At 40.2% G+C, this 26437-nt stretch overlaps 1 protein-coding gene across 11 annotated transcripts in view; it reads left to right on the top strand.

The window, feature by feature from the left end:
- The window catches only part of METTL25 (methyltransferase like 25), a 260766-nt gene that overhangs the window by 105560 nt on the left and 128769 nt on the right, over positions 1-26437 (top strand). The window contains exon 1 of one of the 11 annotated variants that reach the window (XM_056574430.1): positions 20281-20415. The exons of the other annotated variants lie outside the window; for them this stretch is intronic. The gene's annotated coding sequence lies outside the window, so the exon portion shown is untranslated. Of the gene's footprint in view, positions 1-20280; positions 20416-26437 lie in introns of those variants that run through there. 11 annotated transcript variants of the gene reach the window in all.

The following is a 26437-nucleotide window of genomic DNA, read 5'->3' as shown; positions in this document are numbered from 1 at the left end:
CTCTCTTAATTTCCATTTTCTTCATTGTCGTTACATTATTTGAAAACTTAAAGGGGGACATTTATAAAACCTTGCTTTAGTCCTCTTGTTTTTATTTTTTTCGAATGCTGTTCTGCTTACATGCGACAAATTTATTATTATGTTGCACTGCCCTAATAAATTTGTCGCGCGTAAGCAAAATCTTGAAATCTGCCACAGGTAAACAAAAGTAGGTGAGGTATTTTAGTAAGGCTAGATTTCCATTGAGATTTTTTCCCACCAGCAAAAACGCCAGGAAAAACTGCCAGGAAAACTGCCACAAATTTTCCTTTCATTTTGGCAGTTTTTCTAGCGTTTTTTCTGGTGTTTTTCCTGGTGTGTGGAAATAGCCAGTTTTGTCCCCTGTGGCAGTTTTCTCACTGTCTTCAGGTACCACTCTGGGGGTCGGATGCGGAGCGCCCGGTCTACAGAGTGTAAGGAGATGAGGAGTGATGTACAGCATCAATACTCACCTCCTCGGGCAGTATAGTATACAGGGGGGCATAGTGTACCCGTGTATACTATACAGGAGCCGGGAATCCTGTCACCAGACTGACAGGACACCCTGCTCCTATAGCCCCTTTGGGCAGTATACAGTATATACAGCTATCTATAGATAGCTGTATATAGTGTTTACAGAAAAAATCCCCTTACCTCCATCGTTCCGGACGCCATTAGGGGGCTGAGCTGCAACGGGATCCAGGCTAGTCAGTCTGAAGTTCTGTTAACATTGTCTGTTTTGGATAATGTGAACAGACCCTTCTACCCAGACAGGGAGACTCCAGCTGTTGCTAAACTACAACTCCCAGCATGCCCAGACAGCAAAGTGTATACTGTATACACATTGCAGGCTCACTGTAAGTTCTTGCTGGGCAGTAGATATACGATGTATACTACGGCTCAGCGTCAGCTGTTCTCCGGGCTCTGTAGCCCTGAGAACAGCTGATCCCGACACTCACATCAGGAGGATCGCAGCGGGTGTCAGAAGGAGTGACATCCGCTGTGATCTGGCCCTTACTTCAGGTACTACTACTCCCAACATGGAGTACACTCTGCTCCATGCTGGGAGTTGTAGTACCTGCATTAATAGACAGATCACAGCGGGTGTCACTCTGTGATTCTCCAGTATAATGTATAGATGCGGCAGCTGCCCGCATCTGTACATTATACAGGAGGATCGCAACGGGCTATCTGTCTATTAGTAAAGGAACTACTACTCCAATCATGGATCAGTGTGTTCCATGCTGGGAGTAGTAGTACTACCTAAAAAAAAAAAAAAAAAAAAAAAGGGAAAAACACACAATACATTTTTATTATTGTCTGCTATATTTTTAGTGCCTTACCCGCCCACATAAATTGATCCCTGTTTAAAAATGAATAAAAATGTTGTTATAAAAAATAAAAATTTCGTTAAATACAATTTTTTCCATCACTACTGTATCTTTTTTATTATTATTTTTAAATGGTACACCACGAAATTTTAATAAATAAGGTATCTCCATCACTTTTTCAAAAAAGTGATGGAGATACCAAAAAAGTCCAAAAAAGATTAAAACCCTAAGCCAGGATTTTCCTGGAGTAAATGTAAGCAAACGTTTACTTTATTGCGACTTTTTTGCGACATTCGCATTTTATAAATCTCTAACTACCGTAAGCGGATTTGTGAAAGTTGCTTACAAAAGCTGAAATCATTATTTTTGCTTTTCTCGCTCTGAAGAAGGATTGTCGCAAAGAAAAATGTGTAGTCGCAACTGCGACTTTTTAGCGACAAATATAAGGAAAAAAAACGGGTAAACAACTTTCATGAATGTCCCCCAAAGAGATTGAGCACCCCCGCAAGCTTATGTTGTATCCAGATGAATGATCTCGTAGCAGTAGCCAAGCCTCACATGCAAAACAGATAGTGCCGACCACTGTATCTACTTGTATGTACCCCAATACTTATTGATCACCTTTTTGATAATTTTTGAATGCCCATCATATACAGAAAAATATATACATTTTCATTTTTCTTCTCTTTACCTTCATTCTTTCCTGGGTATTTCATCCACCATTTTCCCTGCTTTTTCCCCTGATTCTCTGTTATATCCTCTCTGCAAAAATGTTTTACAAATTTTTCTTTATTCTTTTCATATTCCTCCTGTTTTCTACATTTTCATTTTTTTTTATCCTTTTTTTTTAATCCAATTTTAAGTGAACATGATGAAACTACAGATAGTATGGTGTGGCGGCACTGCAGCCCATGCATACAGCCGATTGGTGGGGATTGCTCTAAATCGATTACCTATCATGAGGGTCGGCCATTGATTTTTAAAACCTGAATACAGTTTTTTTTTGTAAAAAGCAGCATATAAAAGCATTTGCCGCTGCACCACCAACTGGTCAATAAAGGAAGAAGCCGCAGCATCTGGAGGGTTTTTGAATAAAATACATAAATTTTTTTAATCACGCATAATATGTGAAGTTTAGTGTTAACCAGCCTTTACCAGGTAGGCCTTATTCTATAACAGCCCTGGTATCTGTTTAGTTCAGGGGCCAGTAAGTAAGGCTCAAACGGAATGTGGAAGTAATACCATTTCTGCATTGCAATTGCCGCAAGGTCATTCCTGTAAGAATGCTGCACACTATTCTGAGACTTCCCTTATAATATTGCTGTGCTTTATTTAATACCTTGAGGCTTTTTAATTAAACAAGGAATGTGTTTCCCTGTCTGCTGCACACAGTCCTTTGGATATACATCTTGTACAATCATTTGCACTCGGCAGTGTATATACATTCAGATTTGTCCCACTGGATGTTAATATCAATCTAGTATAGAGCAGTTAAAGTTCCTCAGGACACATATGGAAAGGACATCTAGTATGAATATGTGTTGAAGATTTACAGCTTTATAGATTGTTATGCCTGTGGCTGCATCCACAGCAATGCTGATCTGGTTCACAAGATTTCTGGTCTTGCTCTAAACCTCAACCTTTGGGTTTTCTTGGCTTCTGCAGGTGTTATCCTCCAGATTTAACTCTTGCAATTCATTATGTTGTAAGAGAAGTGAAATATCCTTCTAATGCACTTCGCTGTTTACTATACTTACACCTCCTGATTTATAATACAGAACGGCTTTTGTTCCAGGGTTTCCATTTCTTGCTGATTATTTTGACCATTTTGGCCACTCAAAATGCAGTACAGTGATCCCTCAACCTACAATGGCCTCAACATACAATAGTTTCAACATACAATGGTCTTTTCTGGACCATTGTAAGTTGAAACCAGACTCAACATACAATGTACAGACAGTCCAGATCTGTGCAACGTGTCAATGGCCGGAAGAACCAACCAATCAGAATGGGCAGTTTACTGGTAAAACACCTGTATTACTGAAGCGTATGCACTGACTGATGTCTGGTAGCGCCCCCTACAGTACAGGGAGCTATTACATGTTCTGTACACTTTACCTGTGCCAGGGTTACTTGCTCCTTTGCAGACCAGGTGAGGGCGACTCCATTTTACTTTTTTAGGACATTGCATGTACTGTACAGTACCCTGAAGAAGCTCCTGTCCTCTTCATAGACCAGTGTTTCCCAAGCAGGGTGCCCCCAACAGTTGCAAAACTACAACTCCCAGCATGCCCGGACAGCCAAAGGCTGTCCGGGCATGCTGGGAGTTGTAGTTTTGCAACAGCTGGAGGCTCCCTGCTTGGGAAACACTGACATAGACAGTGATTTACAGCTCCCAGCAGATCTTTCTTACTTTTATATGTAAGGATTTGCTTTATCTCTATTAGTTATCTACTTATTTTTCTTTAATTCTCACTTTTTCCTATTTTTGGGTGACATTTTGGGGCTTCAGAACCAATTACCAGGTTTCCATAGAGTTATGGTCTCAACACACAATGGTTTCAACATACAATGGTCGTCCTGGAACCGATTAATATTGTAACTTGAGGGACCACTGTATAGTGATTTTGGAGGGGAGACTGGTTTATGTCATGTCAAGTGTAAGTTATGGCTCATGTCGGATGCTCTGCATAAGCATAGAGTCTGTATGTTTCTTCAGTCGTAGGTTTTATTATTTTTTTTAAATTTTTTATACCTCTCTGACTTTGTTATTATTATGATAAATAACTGCAAAACCTATTTGGCTCTTATTTCTGGGCAGAAAAATCCACTTTAGTGCCGTTTGTTGGCATGGCCTGCAATAAGTGGAATGCTGCCTGCTGAATATAACTGTGTGTGGGACAGGATTTAGGGAGCTACAGCCATGAGAGTGCTTTCATAAAAGATAGCAGCTGACAGGGTAGTATTTGGGTTTTCACCAAGATCTACATACTTATCAGTAAGTGAGGCACTTTTTTTTTCAGGCATCCAAATTTTAAAATTCTAATTCAGTAGTTTCTTGAGTAATAAATTAAAGGAATAAGCAGAAATTTTTATATGTACTAGTGCAGATTTATTATTATGGTCTTAAACTTAGTAAGCCTAAAACTAGACCAAGCAGACAGAAGATGTGCCAACTTCATCACAGGAAAACACTTCATGTGCTATATCTGGAGCATCATGCTAGACATTTTAAACACTAGTGAACTGCTGAGATGTAACAAAGAAAAAACAGGCGTCCTGCACTCACCGTCCAGAAGCTGATAATTCGGTTCCCACCTTGGGCTGCTTAAACCGGCATAGTAAACGAGAGTACCGTGGGGTGCTCAGAGGCGACTGTCGGCGGTTTCACGCATACAGGGGCCTCCGGGAGGCCGGAAGAAGCGCACCTGTATGCGTGAAACTGCCGGCAGTTGCCTCTAACCCCCCCCCCCCAACGCTACTCTCGTTTACTATGCCGGTTTAAGCAGCCCAAGGTGGGAGCCGAATTATCAGCTTCTGGAGGGTGAGTGCAGGACGCCTGTTTTTTCTTTGTTATATACTATACCTACTGGGTTTCCCATTGTCCTAGCACCGCTGTCAGCTGAGTCGATCTGTTTGGTTGCTCGAGCGTCCACACTTCAATCTCGAGGAGCTGTTTCTACAGGTATCGGTGCCACTATTCTTTCTCTTTATTGTATGAACTGCTGAGATGTACATATAGCATTAGCACCTGTGTGTAGCATCTCCGTTGGTTCTTCTTTTATTACTGGTTGAGGAGCCAAAGAGTTGGGCTAATAACACTTTGGTACTCCATCCCAAAACACCTCTACCCTTCTGCTTTCTCTGCCCTCTCCCTCTTTGATTAACAGCTAAAATACCATCATGATCGATGCCCATGCACAGTGAGTCTGTTAAGCTCAGTGTGTGTCTCCTGATGCACAACACATGCATATGATTTTGCTAGAGCTAGGCGAACTTGTCGTTCAAAGAGGGAGAGGGTGGAAAAAGTGAAAGGCTAGAATCATTGTGGCCAGGGGGAAGCCTTGGCCCGGTAATAGCAGACATTTTTTCCGTTATAGCTTAAACAGAGATACTATATATAGGTACCATTGATTTAATTGCAAGTAATGCTAAATGCACATCTCATCAGTTTACTAGCCATTTCCTGGGTGACAGATTTAGTTTAAGCCATTTTTTTGTTGGTCTTCTTTAATAGAATAGCTTGCACATTTTAAAACGTGCATGTCATTCCTAGCCTGTACCCCCTTTGCTATTTACTTTTCAAAACTAGAGCACAAAAAGTGTCCAAAACAAAATAAATCTGATTGCAAGAGAGATTTCACAGAGGAGGAGGAAAAATTAGGAGGGGGAAAAATGGAATAACAGAAGAAGCAAGCAAAGGACCAGCAAACCCGCAAAGTACTGTCATCAGTGTTAACTGTACTACAAGCTTATACCAATAGGTTAGAGCAGGTGATGATGACAACACAGTCTCTTTAACCTCTAGAGGACGCAGAGTGTACATAGGCAACGGCAAAATCAGAGGAGGTCTCTTACTAGTCTGCTTCACTTCCAAATGTGCAGGCAGCCTATGGAGCACAGATAATGCTATGGCACAGCTGCTGTGGAGGCTAAAAATTTTTAAATAAAATTGTCATAAAAGGTTAAATCACCCCTCCCGCTTTTTCCTATTTTTCAAAAATATAATGTAAACAAAAACAAACCTAACCCTTTAAGGACCACAGGTTTTTTTTTTTTTTGCACTTTTGTTTTTTCCTCCTCACCTTCTAAAAATCATAACGCTTTCAAGTTTCCACCTACAAACTCATATGAGGGCTTGTTTTTTGCACCACCGATTTTAATTTGTAATGACATCAATAATTTTTCCACAAAATCTACGGCGAGACCAGAAAAAAATATTTGTGGGGCTAAATAGAAAAAAAAAAATGACACCATTTTGTAACTTTTGGGGGTTTTCGTTTCTATGCAGCGCACTTTTCGGTAAAAATTACACCTTCCCTTTATTCTGTAGGTGCATACGATTAAAATGATACCACACATACTGTATATAGCAGGGGTACTCAACTGGCGGACCGCGGTCATCCGGACCGCCCACGGATCTCCCCTCATTCATTCATTTGTATAGGTGTCTTTAGGCACTGATACAAATGAATAGCCGCGACTGAATGCTGTGCCGCCCGACCGGCACTTCTTTTGTGATGCAGGCTGCGGGACTAGCGCTTCCTGCATCATTTGCCCTGGCCAAGTCACCGTTATTGCCACTGCTGCTTTATACAGAGGTGGCTTCTGGGAAGGTGCAGTGTAACGTGCCGTGCGGTCTGAATACCAGGAGATGGGGCTGGGAGGCTGCTGGGAACAGACGTGGCCCGCGCAGGCATGCACGTCTGTTCTTAGCCCCGGCGGCATATTCCATCATGCGCTGAGTGAGGGGGAAAAAGGGAATGCCAGCCAATGGTGTCCTGTCATAGTCTGCTGTGAGCGCTGCCTACCCGCACTACATCCCCTGCCACTGAAGCTACTGAGCGATGCTGATCTCCTGTTAGAAAGGAAAGGGGAGGGGGGGTGAGAAGGGGCACAGCGGCATCATTTATTGTGGGGGCACAGCGGCATCATTTATTGTGGGGGCACAGCGGCATCATTTATTGTGGGGGCACAGCGGCATCATTTATTGTGGGGGCACAGCGACATCATTTATTGTGGGGGCACAGCGGCATCATTCATTGTGGGGGGCACAGCAATATCATTTATTGTGGGGGCGCAGCGGCATCATTCATTGTGGGGGCACAGCGACATCATTTATTGTGGGGGCACAGCGGCATCATTCATTGTGGGGGCACAGCGACATCATTTATTGTGGGGGCACAGCGGCATCATTTATTTTGGGGGCACAGCAGTATAATTTATTCTGGGGGCACAGCGACATAATTTATTGTGAGGGCACAGCGGCATCATTCATTGTGGGGGCACAGCGATATCATTTATTGTGAGGGCACAGCGGCATCATTCATTATGGGGGCACAGCGGCATCATTTATTTTGGGGGCACAGCGGCATCATTTATTGAGAGGGCACAGCAGTATAATTCTGTGGGCACAGCGACATCATTTATTGTGGGGGCACAGCGGCATCATTTATTGTGGGGGCACAGCGATATCATTTATTGTGAGGGCACAGCGGCATCATTCATTGTGGGGGCACAGCTGCATCATTCATTGTGAGGGCACAGCGACATCATTTATTGAGAGGGCACAGTGGCATAATTCAGTGTTTTATGGTACAATAAGTCGGTACAGGGCACAGTTTTGTCAAAATAATATTTGGGGACATAGGGCGAGATTTATCAAAACCAGTGGACAGGCAAAGTTGACCAGTTGCCCATAGCAATCAATCAGATTGCTTCTTTCATTTTCACAGGCCTTGTTAAGAATGAAAGAAGCATTCTGAATGGTTGCTATGGGCAGCTGGGCAACTTTGCCTGTCCACTGGTTTTGATAAATCTCCCCCATAGTGTGTGGCAGTAATATACCAGGGACATAGCATGTTCCAGTAATATAACAGGGATAAAGCGTGTGGCAGTACTAAACCAGGGGCATACCGTGTGGTAGAAATATACCAGGGATACAGCATTTGACAGTAATATACCTAGAGCACAGCATGTGGCAGCACTATACCAGGGGAATAGTGTGTGGCAGTAACATACCAGGGCACAATGTGAGGCAGTAATATATCCAGGGGCACAGCGTGCAGGCAGTAATATATACAGGGAAATAGTATATGGCAGTATTATATTCAGAAGGTACAGTGTGTGGCAGTAATATATTTAGTGGTACGGTGTGTGTCGGTAATATATTTAGGGGTACAGTGTTTGGCAGTTTTATATTCAGGGGTACAGCATGTGGCAGTATTTTATTTAGGGGTACAGTGCGGCAGTATTACATTCAGGGGCAGTATTTTATTGTCTGTGGCAGTATTATTTTCATTGGTTCAGTATGCGGTAGTATTATTTTCAGAGATACAGTCTGTGGCAGTATTATTGTCAGGGGTACAGTATGCAGCAGTATCGTTTTCAGGGGTACAGTAGGCAGCAGTGTTATTTTTAGGGGTACAGTATGCAGCAGTATTTTCAGAGATACAGTCTGTGACAGTATTATTTTCAGGGGTACATTTTGCAGCAGTTATTTTCAGGGGTACAGTAGGCAGCGGTATTATTTTTAGGTATGCGGCAGTATTTTTAGAGAGTCTGTGACAGTATTATTTTCAGCGGAACAGTATGCAGCAGCAGTATTTTCAGGGGTACAGTAGGCAGTGGTATTATTTTTAGGGGTATAGTATGCGGCAGTATTATTTTCAGGGGTACAGTGGGCAGCTGTATTATTTATAGGGGTACAGTATGTGGCAGTATAATTTTCAGGGATACAGTAGGCAGCTGTATTATTTTTAGAGGTACAGTATGCGGCAGTATTCAGAAAATACAGAAAACAGTACATTTACATCCTCCAGAGTTCAGTCATTTTACCTACGGTATATCCTTCATGGCACTGCGACCAATAGGTGTGAACCAGGCTTTAGGGCTTAGCTCTGACCTTTACCAGTGACAGACCTGGATGAGTGGACCCTCACTAAAAATAATTTGAGTACCCCTTGTATATAGGCTTGATTTTGTTTTACTTCTGTTAAAAAATTATAACTTTATGCACAAAAATTAGGTTTAAAATTTTCTCTTCTGACCCCTATAACTTTTTTTATTTTTCAATATATGGGCAGGTATGAGGGTTCATTTTTTGCGCCATGATCTGAAGTTTTCATCGGTACCATTTTTTGTTTTGATGGGACTTAATGATTGGTTTTTATAATTTTTTTATATATAAAAAAGTATACAAAGTGACCAAAAATACGCAATTTAGCGCTTTGGTATTTTTTTACATATACGCCATTGATCGTGCGGTTTAATAACATTTATATTTTTGTAGTTCGGACAGTTACGCACGCGGTGATACCACATATGTTTATTTTTATTATGTTTTAATATTTTTTTTATATGGAATTTAAGAAAAAGGGGGGTGTTTTAAACTTTTAATAAGGAAGGGGTTAATGTGTTTTTTTTTACTTAAACTTTTTTTTAGTTTTCTTTACACTTTATTAGTCCCCTTAGGGGACTTTTAGGAGGAATCATTAGATTCCTTATACAGATCAATGTAATTCCATAGAATTACATTGATCTGTGTGCTCTGCACTCGATTGATAAAGCCTGGTCCTGCCAGGCTTTATCAATCTCAGAGCCGAGACCAGCGCCAGAGGAGAGGTAAGCCCTCCGGCTACCTCAGCAGCGATCGCCGCGTGTCAGCTATTAATGCCTGCCCTCAGCTACAAGAATCAGCTGAGGGCCGGTATGGCGCGGGCTCGAATCGGGAGCCCGCGCCATACACCGTTAACGGCACAAGGATGTGTATACACGTCCTTGGTCATTATGGGGTAAACATATTTGGTATTGCTGTTTCTCTGCGCTGTTAAAATATAATGTTGATTAAACCATTTGATCAATGGTGTAAACGTAAAAAAAAATACCAAAGTCCAGAATTGTGTATTTTTTGTCACTTTATAAACCAGAATTTTTTTTTTTTAAGGGATTAAGAAGTCCCATCAACATTAAAATGGTACTGATAAAAACTACAGATCAGGGCACAAAAAAAATATCCATTATAAATCCCTGTATACAGAAAAATAAGTGATATAGGAGCCAGAAAAGGACAATTTTTAGCATACTAATATCATACAAAAAAGTTAGATTGTTTTAAAAGTAGTTAAATGAAACAAAAACTTTTTTTTTTAAACTGGGTATCATTGTAATTGTATGGGCCAACAGAAAAAAGATAACATTTCACTTTTACCAAAAGGTGCACTGTGTAGAAACGAAAGTCCCCAAAAGTGGAAAAATGTAATTTTTGTTATTTTATTTTTTCAATTTCACCCTATGCATATTTTTTTGTTTATTTTACCGTAGATATGGTGGTAAAAAACAAGCCCTTATCTGTAGGTGGAAAATTGAAAGTGTTATTGCTATTAGAAGGCGAGGAAGAAAAAACAAGTGCAAAAATAAACTATTGCTGCATCTTTAAAGTGATAAGGATGCGTATTCACACGTAACTTAAGGATGCGTATTCACACGTAACCTAAGGCTACATATTCACACGTAAACTAAGGCTACATATTCACACTTTTCTTACCATATCAACCAATTTATCGTATTTTCTTTCTTTTTTATATTTCGTTTTGTAGAGTCCTAAACTGCGATGGCCTCCAGATGAAAGGAGTTTCATTTATATTTTTTTCCGGTTACATGTAGCTTTAATTTTGTGTTCCTTCCACTTTAAAGAAGTGAATCTTTTCATCTGCCTATGTTACGTGGGACAGGCTTGTTACAGTACTGCACAGAGAATCAATAAAAATTGTAATAACGTAGGCGACGCTAGTGCTGCATGATTAAATTCCGCACAATGAGCGATCATACTGCTCTGTGTATTAAATGCAGCAGAGAAAGGAGAAGTTGTAAAACAACAGCGCAAGTAACGATCAGCTTTGATAGTGCAAATGGCCCAATAAAGCATAATTTAGGTGTTTCATGCATTCTTTCCCATAAGACTGGAGTTCAAAGCTTTCTTTTACAAGGATGTGGAGAGGCATTGTTAAAGGTAAGTATTGGTGGGATCAGATTTCCCTTCTTAAACACATTAACAGACTCTTTTAGCGCTAATCATTCTTTTGCCCATAAAATGCTAACCAGATTGCTGCTATGGATGAAAGTAGATAATACATTTTAGAAGTCAACCCCTCCCCTTCAGGAAGCCAGAGAAGGGGTGCAGTGTAATATTAAAGGGAAGTTGGAGGGACCATGCATTGCGGTTTTGTTATTGTAAGTAGAAGAAACAGATCTCATATCACACTGAGACTTACAGTGAATAAATTAGGGTCGTAAATTATCCCTTTGCAGGTATCTGTAGTCTACCGGTGTACTCAAATGGAAATGACACTGAGCTATCTTACATTACCTGGATTATACGCTATAGAAGTAAAAATTCCCAACCTGTGATATCTATCTGAAATACAGACAAGGCTATTTCTAGACTAGGATAAAATAGAGCTCTGTTATTAGAGGGCTAATACCATCAGGTTTTCTTATCAAAGATATCCATACTTCTCTAGGTTCTGCTTCTTCATCTGTGGGGAATGTTTGATCATACACTTGTATGGTCCTTTGGAACTGGTAATTTGGTCATATTACATCTTATTCTGTTACAATTTCATACTGGATTAATAATAAAGTTTCGACTTCATGTTTAAATGATTTAGTACCTTTCTCTTAGAAAGTGACTATAGTTGTATTTCTTTTACGAAGGTACTGGTTCTATCTTGATAAGTTTCTCCCCTATATTGACCTATTTTATCACTTTACGTGATCTGACTACAGTTCACATCAAACTTATATATTAGCAGTTAGACACTATTGATTTTCTAGCTCAACAATCGAGCTAAAGTGTCCAGTAAAAGGTTACAAAAAGATGGAGCCTTAATAATAATTCCACAATACCGATCTGTTAGTAATAAGGATTGCATTTGTAAAAGGTTTCTTGGATATTGTACATTTATACATTAAAGAGGACCTGTGGCCAACCCCATAAAAATGAGAGTGCGTTATCATCAAATAGCTTAGGCTACCCCCACCCCCAAAAAAACAAACAAAAAAGAAAACAACTATGAAGTCTTGGCCACAATGTGTCTCACTTCTCTTAAATCTGCTGTCCATTGCATGTTGGGCTTAGCGTAGAGGTTTTTAAAAAAAACTTTTGAAGCTGCATGAAAAAATTTTTTTTTTCATATCAACTGGCTCCAAAAAGTTAAACAGATTAGTAATTTACTGCTATTAAAAAAATCTTAATCCTACCAGTACTTATCAGCTGCTGAAGTTGATTTGTTTTGTTCTGTCTGACACCTCTGTCTGTCTCAGGAACTGTCCAGAGCAGGAGAGGTTTGCAATGGGGATTTGCTGCTACTCTGAACAGCTCCTGAGACAAGCAGCAGAGAACACTGCGGTTAGACAGAAAAGAACAACTCAACTTCAGCAGCTGATAGAAGTTGAGTACTGGAAGGATTAAGATTTTTTTTATAGAAGTAACTTATAAATCTGTTTAACTTTTTGGAGCCAGTTGATATGAAAAAAAAAAGTTTTTCATGGAATACACCTTTAACCCCTTAAGGACCAAGCCATTTTTCACTGTAGGACCAGAGCGTTTTTTGCACATCTGACCACTTTCACTTTAAGTATTAATAACTCTGGGATGATTTTACCTTTCATTCTGATTCAGAGATTGTTTTTTCGTGACATATTCTACTTTATGTTAGTGGTAAAATTTTGTCGATACTTGCATCATTTCTTGGTGAAAAATTCCCAAATTTGATGAAAAGATTGAAACTTTTGCATTTTTCTAAATTTGAATCTCTCTGCTTGTAAGGAAAATAGACATTCCAAATAGATTATATATTGATTCACAAATACAATATGTCTACTTTATGTTTGCATCACAAAGTTGTCATGTTTTTACTTTTGGAAGACATCAGAGGGCTTCAAAGTTCAGCAGCAATTTTCCAATTTTTCACAAAATTTTCAAAATCTGAATTTTTCATGGACCAGTTCAGGTTTGAAGTGGATTTGAAAGGCTTTCTTATTAGAAATACCCCACAAATGACCCCATTGTATGTCAAGTGTTCGGCAGGCGCAGTAGAGGGCTCAGAAGGGAAGGAGCGACAGTGGGATTTTGGAAAGTGAGTTTTTCTGAAATGGTTTTTGGGGGGCATGTCACATTTAGGAAGCACCCTATGGTGCCAGAGCAGCAGAAGGCTCCCCACATGGCATACCATTTTGAAAACTACACCCCTCAAGGCACGTAACAAGGGGTCCAGTGATCCTTAATACCCCACAGGTGTTTGACGACTTTTCGTTAAAGTCGGATGTGTAAATGAAAGAAAAAAAATTTTCACTAAAGTGCAGTTTTTCCCCCAAATTTAGCATTTTTATAAAGGGTAATGGGAGAAAATGCCCCCCAAAATTTGTAACCCCATCCCTTCTAAGTATGGAAATACCCCATGTTAGGACATAAAATGCTCTGCGGGCAAACTACAATGCTCAGAAGAGAAGGAGTCACATTTGGCTTTTGGAAAGCAAATTTTGCTGAAATGTTTTTTATTGGGGCGGGGGGGGGGGGGGGGGGGGCATGTCGCATTTAGGAAGCCCCTATGGTGCCAGAACAGCAAAAATACCCACATGGCATACTATTTTGGAAACTACACCCCCTCAAGGAACATAACAAGGGGTACAGTGAGCCTTAACACCTCACAGGTATTTCACGACTTTTGTTAAAGTTGGATGTGTAAATGAAAAAAAAATTTTTTTTTCACTAAAATACTGTTTTTTCCCCAAATTTTACATTTATACAAGGGGTAATAGGAGAAAATTACCCCCAAAATTTGTAACCCCATTTCTTCTGAGTATGGAAATACCCCATATGTGGACGTCAAGTGCTCTGCGGTCGAACTATGATGCTCAGAAGAGGAGGAGCGCCATTGAACTTTTGAAGAGTGAATTTATTTGGAATGGAAGTCAGGGGCCATGTGCGTTTACAAAGCCCCCCGTGGTGCCAGAACTGTGGAACTCCCCACATGTGATCCCATTTTGGAAACTACACCCCTCACAGAATTTAATAAGGGGTGCAGTGAGAATTTACACCCCACTGGCATTTGACAGATCTTTGGAACAGTGGGCTGAGCAAATGAAAAATAAAATTATTCATTTTCACAGACCACTGTTCCAAAAATCTGTCAGACACCTGTGGGGCGTAAATGCTCACTGTACCCCTTATTACATTACTTGAGGGGTGTAGTTTCCAAAATGGTCACATGTTGGGGGGTCCATTGTTCTGGCACTATGGGGCTTTGTAAACACACGCTGCCTTCAATTGCAGACACATTTTCTCTTCAAAATCCCAATGGCGCTCCTTCTCTTCTGAACATTGTAGTGTTCCAGCAGAGCACTTTACATCCACATTTGGGGTATGTTCTTACTCAGAAAAAATGGGGCTACAAATTTTGGGGGTCTTTTTTCCTATTCTCCCTTGTGAAAATGAAAAATTTAGGGTAACACCAGCATTTTAGTGAAAAAAAATGTTTTTTTAATTTTCCCATCCAACTTTAACGGAAATTTGTCAAACACCTGTGGGGTGTTAAGGCTCACTATACCTTGTTACATTCCGTGAGGGGTGTACTTTCCAAATGTACATAGTGCACTCTCACTCTTGAGCCTTGTTATGCGTCCACAGATCATTTTGGGGTATTTTCGTACTCACAAGAAATTGCGTTACAAATTTTGGGGGTCTTTTTTTCCTTTTACCTCTTGTGAAAATAAAAAGTATGGGGCAACACCAGCATGTTAGTGTAAAACATTTTTTTTTTACACTAACAGGCTGGTAAAGATCCCCAACTTTTTCTTTTCATAAGGGGTAAAAGGAGAAAAAGCCCCCTCAAAATTTATAGTGTAATTTCTCCAGAGTATGGAAATACCCCATATGTGGCCCTAAACTGTTTCCTTGAAATACGACAGGGCTCTGCAGTGAGAGAGCGCCATGCACATTTGAGAACTAAATTAGGGATTGCATAGGGGTGGACATAGGGGTATTCTACGCCAGTTATTCCCAAACAGGGCGCCTCCAGCTGTTGCTAAACTTTCAGCATGCCTGGACAGTCAGTGGCTGTCCAGAAATGCTGGGAGTTGTTGTTTTGCAACAGCTGGAGGCTCCGTTTTGGAAACACTGCTGTATGAGACGTTTTTAATTTTTATATGGGGGGGGACAGTGTAAGGGGTGTATATGTTGTGTTTTACCCTTTATTTTGTGTTAGTGTAGTGTAGTGTTTTTAGGGTACATTTGCACTGGCGGAGGTTTACAGTGAGTTCCCTGCTAGGAGTTTACGCTGCTGCAAAAAATTTGCCGCAGCTCATACTTGAAGCAGAAAACTTACTGTAAACCTGCCCGTGTGCATGCTGGGAGTTGTACTTTTGCAACAGCTGGAGGCACACTGGTTGGAAAACCTTCAGTTAGGTTCTGTTATCTAACTCAATATTTTCCAACCAGTGTGCCTCTAGCTGTTGCAAAACTACAACTCTCAGCATGTACTGATCGCCGAAGGGCATGCTGGGAGATGTAGTTATGCAACAGCTGGAGGGATCGCAACTACAACTCCCAGCATGCTGGGATTTGCAGTTTTGCAACATCTGGAGAGCTACAGTATAGAGACCACTGCAAACTGTGGCCCTCCAGATGTTGCAAAACTACAAATCCCAGCATGCCCAAACAGCAAACAGTTGTAGTTTTGCAAGATCTGGAGGGCTACAGTTCAGAGACTACCATATAGTGATCTCAAACTGTAGCCCTCCTGCTGTTGCTTAGCAACAGCTCCCAGCATGCAAAAAGGGCATGCTGGGAGCTGTAGTTATGCAACAGGAGGAGGCAGACCACCACAACTCCCAGCATGCACTTATGGGCATGCTGGGACTTATGGTTTTGCAACAGCTGGAGGCACGTTCTTTCTATGGAAAAGTGTACCTTCAGCTGTTGTGTAACTACAACTCCCAGCTTGCACAAACAGCTAAAGTGCATGCTGGGAGTTGTAGTGGTGCATCTGCTGGTTGCATAACTACAACTCCCAGCATGCCCGTTGGCTGTCGGTGACTGCTGAGAGTTGTAGTTTTGCAACAGCTGAAGGCACACTGAGTTAAGTAGCAAACCAGTGTGTCTCCAGCTGTTGCATAACTACAATCCCCAGCCAAAGTAGTATGCCTCCCGCTGTTGCATAACTACAACACCCAGCATGCCCTTCCGCTGTCCGTACATGCTGGGGGTTGTAGCTTTTGCAACAGCTGAAGGCACACTGGTTGCAAAACACTGAGTTTGTTGCCAAACTCGGTGTTTCACAACCAGTGTGCCTCCAGCTGTTGCAAAACTACAACTCCCAGCATGCACTGATAGACCGTACATGCTGGGAGTTGTAGTTTTGCAACAGCTGGATGTCCCCCCCCCCCCAATGTGAATGTACAGGGTACACTCACATGGGCGGAGGATTACAGCAAGTATCCGGCTGTAAGTTTGAGCTGCAGCAAATTTTCTGCTGCAGCTCAAGCTGCCAGCGAGAAACTACTGTGAACCCCCCACCCGTGCGACTGTACCCTAAAAACACTACACTAACACAAAATAAAATAAAAAGTAAAAAAACACTACATATACACATACCCCTACACAGCCCCCCTCCCCAATAAAAATGAAAAACGTCTGGTACGCCACCGTTTCCAAAACGGAGCCTCCAGCTGTTGCAAAACTACAACTCCCAGCATGCACTTATAGACCCTACATGCAGGGAGTTGTAGTTTTGCAACAGCTGGATGTTTCCCCCCCCCCCCCAATGTGAACGTACAGGGTACACTCACATGGGCGGAGGATTACAGTAAGTATCCGGCTGCAAGTTTGAGCTGCGGCTAATTTTCTGCCGCTGCTCAAACTGCCAGCGAGAAACTACTGTGAACCCCCCGCCCGTGCGACTGTACCCTAAAAACACTACACTACACTAACACGAAATAAAATAAAGTAAAAGACACTACATATGCACATTCCCCTACACAGCCCCCCTCCCCTCCCCAATAAAAATGAAAAATGTCTGGTACGCCACTGTTTCCAAAACGGAGCCTCCAGCTGTTGCAAAACAACTACTCCCAGTATTACCAGACAGCCACTGACTGTCCAGGCATGCTGGGACTTTTACAATAGCTGGAGGCACCCTATTTGGGAATCACTGGCGTAGAATACCCCTATGTCCACCCCTATGCAAGTCCCTAATTCAGGCCTCAAATGCGCATGGCGCTCTCACTTTGGAGCCCTGTCGTATTTCAAGGCAACAGTTTAGGGCCACGTATCGCCGTACTCAGGAGAAACTGTGTTACAAATTATGGGGGGTATTTTCTGCTATTACCCTTTTTAAAAATCTAAAATTTTTGGGAAACTAACATTTTAGGTAAAAAATTATTATTTTTTTTTTACATATGCAAAAGTTGTGAATCACCTGTGGGGTATTAAGGTTCACATTACCACTTGTTACGTTCCCCGAGGGGTCTAGTTTCCAAAATGGTATGCCATGTGTTTTTTTTTTTTTGCTGTCTTGGCACCATAGGGGCTTCCTAAATGCGGCATGCCCCCAGAGCAAAATTTGCTTTCAAAAAGCCAAATGTGACTCCTCCTCTTCTGAGACCTGTAGTGCGCCAGCAGAGCACTTCTCACCCCCATATGGGGTGTTTTCTGAATCGGGAGAAATTTAGCTTCAAATTTTGGGGGGTATTTTCTGCTATTACCCTTTTAAAAAATGTAAAAATTTTGGGAAACCAAGCATTTTAGGTAAAAATTTTTTTTTTTTTAACATATGCAAAAGTCGTGAAACACCTGTAGGGTATTAAGGTTCACTTTACCCCTTTTTACGTTCCCCGAGGGGTCTGGTTTCCAAAATGGTATGCCATGTGTTTTTTTTTTGCGGTTCTGGCACCATAGGGGCTTCCTAAATGCGGCATGCCCCCAGAGCAAAATTTGCTTTCAAAAAGCCAAATGTGACTCCTTCTCTTCTGAGACCTGTAGTGCACCAGCAGAGCACTTTTCACCCCCATATGGGGTGTTTTCTGAATCGGGAGAAATTGGGCTTCAAATTTTTGGGGGTATTTTCTGCTATTATCCTTTTTAAAAATGTAAAATTTTTGGGAAACCAAGCATTTTAGGTAAAACATTTTTTTTTTTTTTTTTTTACATATGCAAAAGTCGTGAATCACCTGTGGGATATTAAGGTTCACTTTACCCCTTGTTACGTTCCCTGAGGGGTCTAGTTTCCAAAATGGTATGCCATGTGTTTTTTTTTTTTTTGCTGTCCTGGCACCATAGGGGCTTCCTAAAGGTGACATGTCCCCCAAAAACCATTTGACGCTCCTTCCCTTCTGAGCCCTCTACTGCGCCCACTGAACAATTAACATAGACATATGAGGTATGTGCTTACTCGAGAGAAATTGGGTTTCAAATACAAGTAAAAATTTTCTCCTTTTTACCCCTTGCAAAAATTCAAAAATTGGGTCTACAAGAACATGCGAGTGTAAAAAATGAAGATTGTGAATTTTCTCCTTCACTTTTCTGCTATTCCTGTGAAACACCTAAAGGGTTAATACACTTCAAATATGAAGACCCTTCAAATCCACTTCAAACCTTAACTGGTCCATGAAAAATAGCGAGTTTGAAAATTTTGTTAAAAATTTCCAAATTGCTGCTGAACTTTGAAGCCCTCTGGTGTCTTCCAAAAGTAAAAACTCATAAATTTTATGATGCAAACATAAAGTAGACATATTGTATATGTGAACCCAAAAATGTTTTATTTTGAATATCCATTTTCCTTACAAGCAGAGAGCTTCAAAGTTAGAAAAATGCAAAATTTTCATTTTTTTCATCAAATTTTGGGATTTTTCACCAAGAAAGGATGCAAGTTACCATAAAATTTTACCACTAAGTTAAAGTAGAATATGTCACGAAAAAACTGTCTCAGAATCAGAATGATAACTAAAAGCATCCCAGAGTTATTAATGTTTAAAGTGACAGTGGTCAGAATTGCAAAAAACGCTCTGGTCCTTAAGGTGTAAAATGGCCTGGTCCTTAAGGGGTTAATTAAACCACACGGTCAATGGCGCAAAAAAATTCCAAAGTCCAAAATAGCGTATTTTTGGTCACTTTCTATTTCATAAAAAAAAGAATAAAAAGCCATCAAAAAGTCCGATCAATATAAAAATGGTACCGATAAAAACTTCAGATCACGGCGCAGTAAATGAGCCCTCATACCGGCCCGTATGCGGAAAATAAAAAAGTTATAGGGGTCAGAAGATGACAATTTTAAGCGTATACATTTTCCTGCATGTAGTTAGGATTTTTTTTTTTTAAGTATGACAAAATCAAACCTATATAAATAGGGTATCATTTTAACCGTATGGACCTACAGAATAAAGATAAGATGTCATTTTTCCGGAAAAATGCACTGCGTAGAAACGGAAGCCCCCAAAATTTAAATTTTGTCGCACAATGAATTTTCTTTCCGCTTCGCCGTGGATATTTTGGTAAAATGACTAATGTCATTGATGTAATTGATGGAATTTTAGGTGCAAAATTGAAAGTGTTATGATTTTTAGAAGGTGATGAGGAAAAAATGAAAATGCAAAAACGGAAAAACCCTGCGTCCTTAAGGAGTTATGGGTAGGGTCACATGTAACATATATATTTTACTCTGTGCAAAATCCACGGCGCAGTGGGAAATACGATGCATATTCTCCTATGAGCAGACACACACAAGGCTACCTGGCAGCATCCCTGTGTGCGCAGTGAGCTTTGGAGGCGGTCCCAGCACACCCACATTATTGTGATGTGAGGGCTCGCCTCTAAACCTTACTGCAGACACAGGGCTTCCGTGAGTAACCTGTGTGTCTGCTCATAGGAGAATACACAGCGTATTTCCTGCTGTGCAGTGGAATTTATGCAGCATGAAATTCGCTATATATACGCTACATGTAACCCTACCGAAACACATGTGATGCTAACTTACATTTTTTTTGTTTAATCTCAACCATATTGCATTCATACATTTTTAACCCTTTTACTGTTGCAGTTTAACCGTGACCACAATATTCTTTCATATATTAACAGGGAGATCAGTCCTGTGTGGATGGTTTACTGTGAATTACATCTTCACCCCAATTTCAACTCTCGCACCCCTCTCCTACCCACCCAGTTCCAGCCGCTTTGTTCTTTGTAGATTCCCTCATACATATATACTGCTGCTGAAGAACTTAATTTACGTCCTTCCTTGAACCACTTTTGGTATTGTGAGACAATGACAGTGGATCATTCTATTTTCCCAAGGTACCTGTATTATGTTGACACTGTAATAAGATATGGCTGATATATATAGTGTTTGAATTACGTGCATGCTAAATATCTGACAAATATGAAATGTCAAGCATTAATTGATGGCACAATTCTTCAGTGGTTTACTTCCTTCCTGTCTGTCATACCACAATAAAAATTCAAATTGACCCCTTTTGCTATTTTTTTCATGAAAAAACTAGTGGTGCACCAAAATAAAAATTTTAGTCTGAAACTGAAAATATGGGAAGTGCTTAGCTGTATGAGTGCTTAGTTGTAAACCAAAACAGACTCAACTACAAGTACAACTTCCAGCATGTTGAGTTACAGAGCAGTGATCTACAGCCTGTGGCTCTGTATCTGATGCAGCAGTACAGCTTCTATGAGGCATTGGCAACCACCAGAAATACATAGGGGCAGGAGCACAATAAGGGGCATGTACTGCTATAGTTCAACCTTTGGGTTTCAGAACATGCTCGGAGTTGTTCTGCACCAGCTGCAGAGCCATAGGTTTCAGACATGTCCAGTATTTTCCTTTTTTTAAGATTTTTACAGCCTTCTCCAGCTCATTCCCGCCTACTCCATGTCATCATCATCCTGAAGTTACAATTTTACAGCTCAGTCCCACCTACTCTGCATCATCAATGGTCCTTCAGCTACAACCTCATCACAGCTTAGCCCCACCTACCACATGTTGTCATCATGGCAGGTCCTTAAAGGAGGACTGTAGTGCAATATAACTTATCCCCTATCCGAACGGTTTGGGATAGGTTATAGATCGCGTGGGGTCTGACCACGTGGAACCCCTGCGATCTACTTTACGGGCCGCGACAGTCGCTGGAAGAGAGCGTACCGTCCCCACATGACGCTGCAGCCGAAACACCCCCCTCCATGTATCCCATAGAGATACATGGAGGGGGTGTGCCTGCCGCGGCTTCCTGCTGAGGACGACACAGAGCTTCCTGCAGACTGCCGCAGCCCCGTACAGGAGATTGCAGCAGTCGGATAGTGGATAATTATATTGCACTACAGTTCTCCTTTTAAGCTACAATTTTACAGCTCTGCCCCACCTACTCTGTCATCATCATTGGTCCTTTAGCCACAATCTCATCACATCTTAGCCCCACCGACCACATGTCATCATCATCATGGCATGTTTTTCAGCCCCAGTCTCCCAGTTTAGCATCAGCTACTCTTCCATCATCAAATGTCCTTCTGCCACAATCTCACCACAACTTTGCCCCACCTACTCTGTAAGGCTGCTTTCACACTATAAAAATACCTCCATTATAAACACCCGTTATAAAAACCCTGGAAATCGGCCGTTAAACAGCCGTTAGAAAATCCCATTATAGTCTATGGGATTTTTCTAATAGCCGTTTTAACCCATTATTGCCTGTTATTAATAACGGCCATTATTTTGTGACGGGCGAATGAACAGAAGAAATATTGCATGCGCTATTTCTCCCTTTACTATCGCCTGTCACAAAATGACGGCTGTTATTAATAATGGGCGATAACAGGTGTAAACAGCTATTAGAAAAATCCCGTAGACTATAATGGGATTTTCTAACTGCCGTTTAACGGACGATTTTCAAGATTTTTATGACGGACGTTCATTACAGATGAATTTTTATAGTGTGAAAGGGGCCTAAGAATATAGACCCCTCTCCAGCGTGTTGTAGGATAAACTACTCCTGCTTCCTCCTCTGCCCAAAATTGCTGATTTTTGGTCATGTGGCACATGACGCCTAGTACAAAATTTTATCAAAAAAAATAATAAAAAATCACATGTACACGATTGTGGCACCCATACAAACTACATATCAAGGTGAATAAATAATACCTTACACAGGTCCACAGGCAGAAAAACAAGTCAAGTAATAGGTGTCAGAACATAGCGATGGGAAAATGATACAAACTTACTTTATTTGGATTTGTATTGACCCAAAACTTACATACAATAGAGAAAAACAGAGCCAAATCTCCCTTACAAAGATGTAGACCTTTCCAAATGAAATATCCCACCTATGAAAACAAAAGCACACCAGTAAACCATTTAAAAAATACATTTAACAACAACAACAAATCACACAAACTGTTCCTAAATAAATGCATAAATAGAAGGCAGAGGAAATATGTAATTAAAAAGCCAATACCAGAAGGCAATATCTCACATAAATGGTTGGCCTGAATATGCATACAAGAAAGGATATATAAATATGACAATAAATAAATATATTACAGTTAAAACTAGTTTTTATTTATAACTGGTTTTCCCTAGTGAAAAGTTTTGACTAAATGCCTTTGTGAAAACTGGTATTGACTGCTTGTCCCCAGAGAAAACTAGTTTTGACTGAATGCCTTTGTGAAAACTAGAAATGACTGCTTTTCCCCAGTGAAAACTAGTTTTGACTGAACGTCTTTGTGAAAACTAGAATTGACTGCTCTTCCCCAGTGAAAAGTAGTTTTGACTGAATGCCTTTGTGAAAACTAGAATTGACTGTTTTTTTCCTAGTTAAAACCAGTTTTTGCCGAACACCTTTGTTGAAACACCAGTTTTTACTAAACACCTTCTTACAAACTAGAATATTTTCTGAACGCCTTCATACAAACTAGAATACTTACTGAATGCCTTCGTACAAACTAGAATTTACTGCTAATCAAAAACCGAATGTCAATTGATTTAAAGTAGAGAAAACTAGCTTTAACCAAACTAAGTTTATACTGTTTCGAGCAGTCAGTTCTAGTTTTCAGAAAGACGTTCAGGCAAAACTAGTTTTCACAAGGGAAAAGCAGTGAATACTAGTTTTCACAAAGGCATTCAGTCAAAACTAGTTTTCACTTGGGAAAACCAGTTTTAACTAAAAAAAAACAGTTTTAACTGATGTATATATAGATATATATATATATATATATATATATATATATATATATATATGTGTGTGTGTGTGAATAGACGCATAAGATGGCACCACCAGCTATAGGGAATTCAAGGGTTAACTGGAATGAATCCACATTCAAGGGTTAACTGAAATATTACAGGCAATTTCGCGCAAAATTGCCGGTAATAGCCTCTGAGCGCTATGCGTCCCTTGCTGTCCAGGGCTGTCGGCATCTCCGTTTAGGAGCATCAAGTCAGAAGCTTTGCGGTGAGTGCGGAAAGCCTTTGTTTCTTACTGTTACAATATATATATATATATATATATATATATATATATATATATATACACATAACCTACACACACACACACACACACACACAGTATGTGTGTGTACACACTTACACAGATATTGCATGTTTTTTTCGCCGCACAATAACATTATAAGAATACATGGGGAACTTCCCTTGTGTATTATACAAAAACTGAGATAAGTAAAAAGCTATCTAATAAGTCTGTGAAGGTGAAAACTTGAGTGCCCAGAAAACCTGCAGTGCTTAATCCCACAAGCCCAAGGCACATTTCGCTGTAACACTTCCTCTAGGGTAAAATGCAGATTTTCTTTGCCTTAACTATTGCACCTCAGAGTTGATTGATTTGTTAGTTTTTGTATTACTGCTAAGTAGGTGATAATATAGGTGATATATAGGTATGGATCCCAATATAGTCTTATATTGTGCAGTTTACAGGAGTCCTATTGGATGTTTCTTCTTGACACTAGAGAACCACAGAGTATGAATCTCAGGCAAGACCTGATTCTTACATATTGACCCTGCATATCTGTGCTTGCATACTCCTACTCACTATTATAGCATCCGAATGGATATATATATCAGGGATTTGGGATTCCTATCGCCCGACACCCGGGACATGCAGTTCAGGTGCTGGGCAGTTAAATTTTTCAGGCCCTTACCAATGCTTTAGGCAAGCAGGGCCAGACCTGAAAGCTCCCGAGAAAAGCACGGTGGCGCTCAGAGGGGTGTATGGAGCGGGCTCGGGACTCGAGCCCACTCCATACTCTGCAGCCCCCAGTTGTTTTCAGTAGCTGGGGGCTGCCGCCAATAGCCAGCATGCAGCTGGCTATTAACCCTTTAGATTGCCGCTGTCAAAGCCGACATGTGAATGCTCTCTGGTGGGCTAGTGAATAGTTTTCTATATAAAAACATGTAAACATAATAAAAATAAACATATTTGGTATCGCTACGTGTGTAATTGTACGAACTATTAAAATATAACATTATGTATCCCATACGGCAAATGAAGGAAATGTAAAAAAAAAATGCCAAACCACAGAATTGCAATTTTTATAATATTCCAGAAAAAAAGTTAAAAGTGATTAAAAGTCAGAACAATACCAAAATGGTACTGATACAAAAAAAAGATTATGGGGTCAGAAAATGGCAATTAAAAAAATTCGAAAAAGTTCAGAATTTTTTTTTGATTAGTAAGACATGACGGAAACTATACAAATCTGGTATTGCTGTGATCAGGCCGGCCTAAAGTATCAATATAACATGTTATCTCAACCACAAGGCAAATGGCGTAGAAAAGAAAACCACCACATTTTCAAAATTATCTTTTACTATTTCAATTTCACTTCACCAATTTAAATGGAAAAATTAAAAGGTATCATTATAGTAGGTAGTTATGGCTGTTATAGGGTGAGGAGGAAAAAAATGAGAGTGTAAAAGCGAAAATTGGCCCGGACAAGTGGATCGTCATGAGGGACAAGTAGATTTTGCTCCGTTTTAGTCCCTTAGACAATTTGCTTTTTTAATTAAACTTCCACACCCCTGAATAGATATACTGTATATATGCAGTGTTATTAACACATTGGCAGGCATATTCAAAGATTAATGTATTTTTCTCAACTTTTTTTCTTTTACATTAATTATTACGGTAATTTACTTGGGATTCTCAAAGACCCCCCCCCCCCTTTTTTTTTTTACAAAGTAAAAGCTTTAGGACTTTGAGAGTGAGTGCTGCAAAAAGAATAATGAACAATTAATCTAAAGAAAAAAAAAAAGACTCCTGTTTTTTCACTTTAGTTTTTTCCTCATTGCCTTTTACAAATCATAACCCTTTCAATTTTGCACCCAAAATTCCATATTATGGCTTATGTTTTGCGCCACCAATTCTACTTTGCAGTAACAATAGTAATTTTACCCCAAAAGTCATGGCGAAACGGAAAAAAAATTCATTGTGCCACAAAATTGAAGAAAAAAAAATGTTGTTAATTTTGGGGCTTCCGTTTCTACGCAGTACATTTTTTGGTAAAGATGACACCTTCTCTTTATTCTGTAGGTCCATACGATTAAAATGGTACCCTACTTATGTAGGTTTGATTTTGTCGTACTTCTGGAAAAAATCATAGCTACATGCACAAAAATGAATACGTTTAAAATTGTCATATTTTGACCCCTATAACTTTTTTATTTTTCCGCGTATGGGGTAGAATGAGGGCTAACTTTTTGTGCCGTGATCTGAAGTTTTGAGCGGTATTATTTTTGTATTGATTGGACTTCTTGATCCCTTTTTATCAATGTTTTCATGATATAAAAAGTGACCAAAAATACGCTATTTTGGCCTTTGGATTTTTTTCCGTGTACACCATTGACCGTGCGGTTTAATTAACGATATATTTTTATAGTTTGGGTATTTCCACATGCGGTGATACCACATATGTTTTCTTTTATTTACACAGTTTTTTTTTTTAAATGGGAAAAGGAGGGTGATTCTTACTTTTATTAGTGAAGGGGTTAAATGATCTTTAGTTAACTTTTTTCACTTTTTTTTTTTTGCAGTGTTATAGCCTCCTCTAGGGGCTATATATAACACTGCACACACTGATCTTCTACACAGATCACTGCTATGCATTAAAATGGCAATGATCAGTGTTATCGGCGGTCGATTGCCTGGATTTCAGGCTTGGAGCAATCAGATGCACTGGAGGCAGGTAACAGACCCTCCTCTCGTGTTCTACCTGATCGGTACCTCGCGATTTCACCGCGATGGTCCTGATCAGCCCGACTGAGTTGCCGGGAGTGTATTTTTGTTACTTTAGACGCGGCGATCAA

The sequence above is a fragment of the Hyla sarda genome, chromosome 4 (assembly GCF_029499605.1).
Source record: "Hyla sarda isolate aHylSar1 chromosome 4, aHylSar1.hap1, whole genome shotgun sequence".
NCBI lineage: Eukaryota > Metazoa > Chordata > Amphibia > Anura > Hylidae > Hyla > Hyla sarda.
The sequence above is the reverse complement of the archived record's forward strand: the minus strand, read 5'-3'. Positions and strand labels throughout refer to the sequence as shown.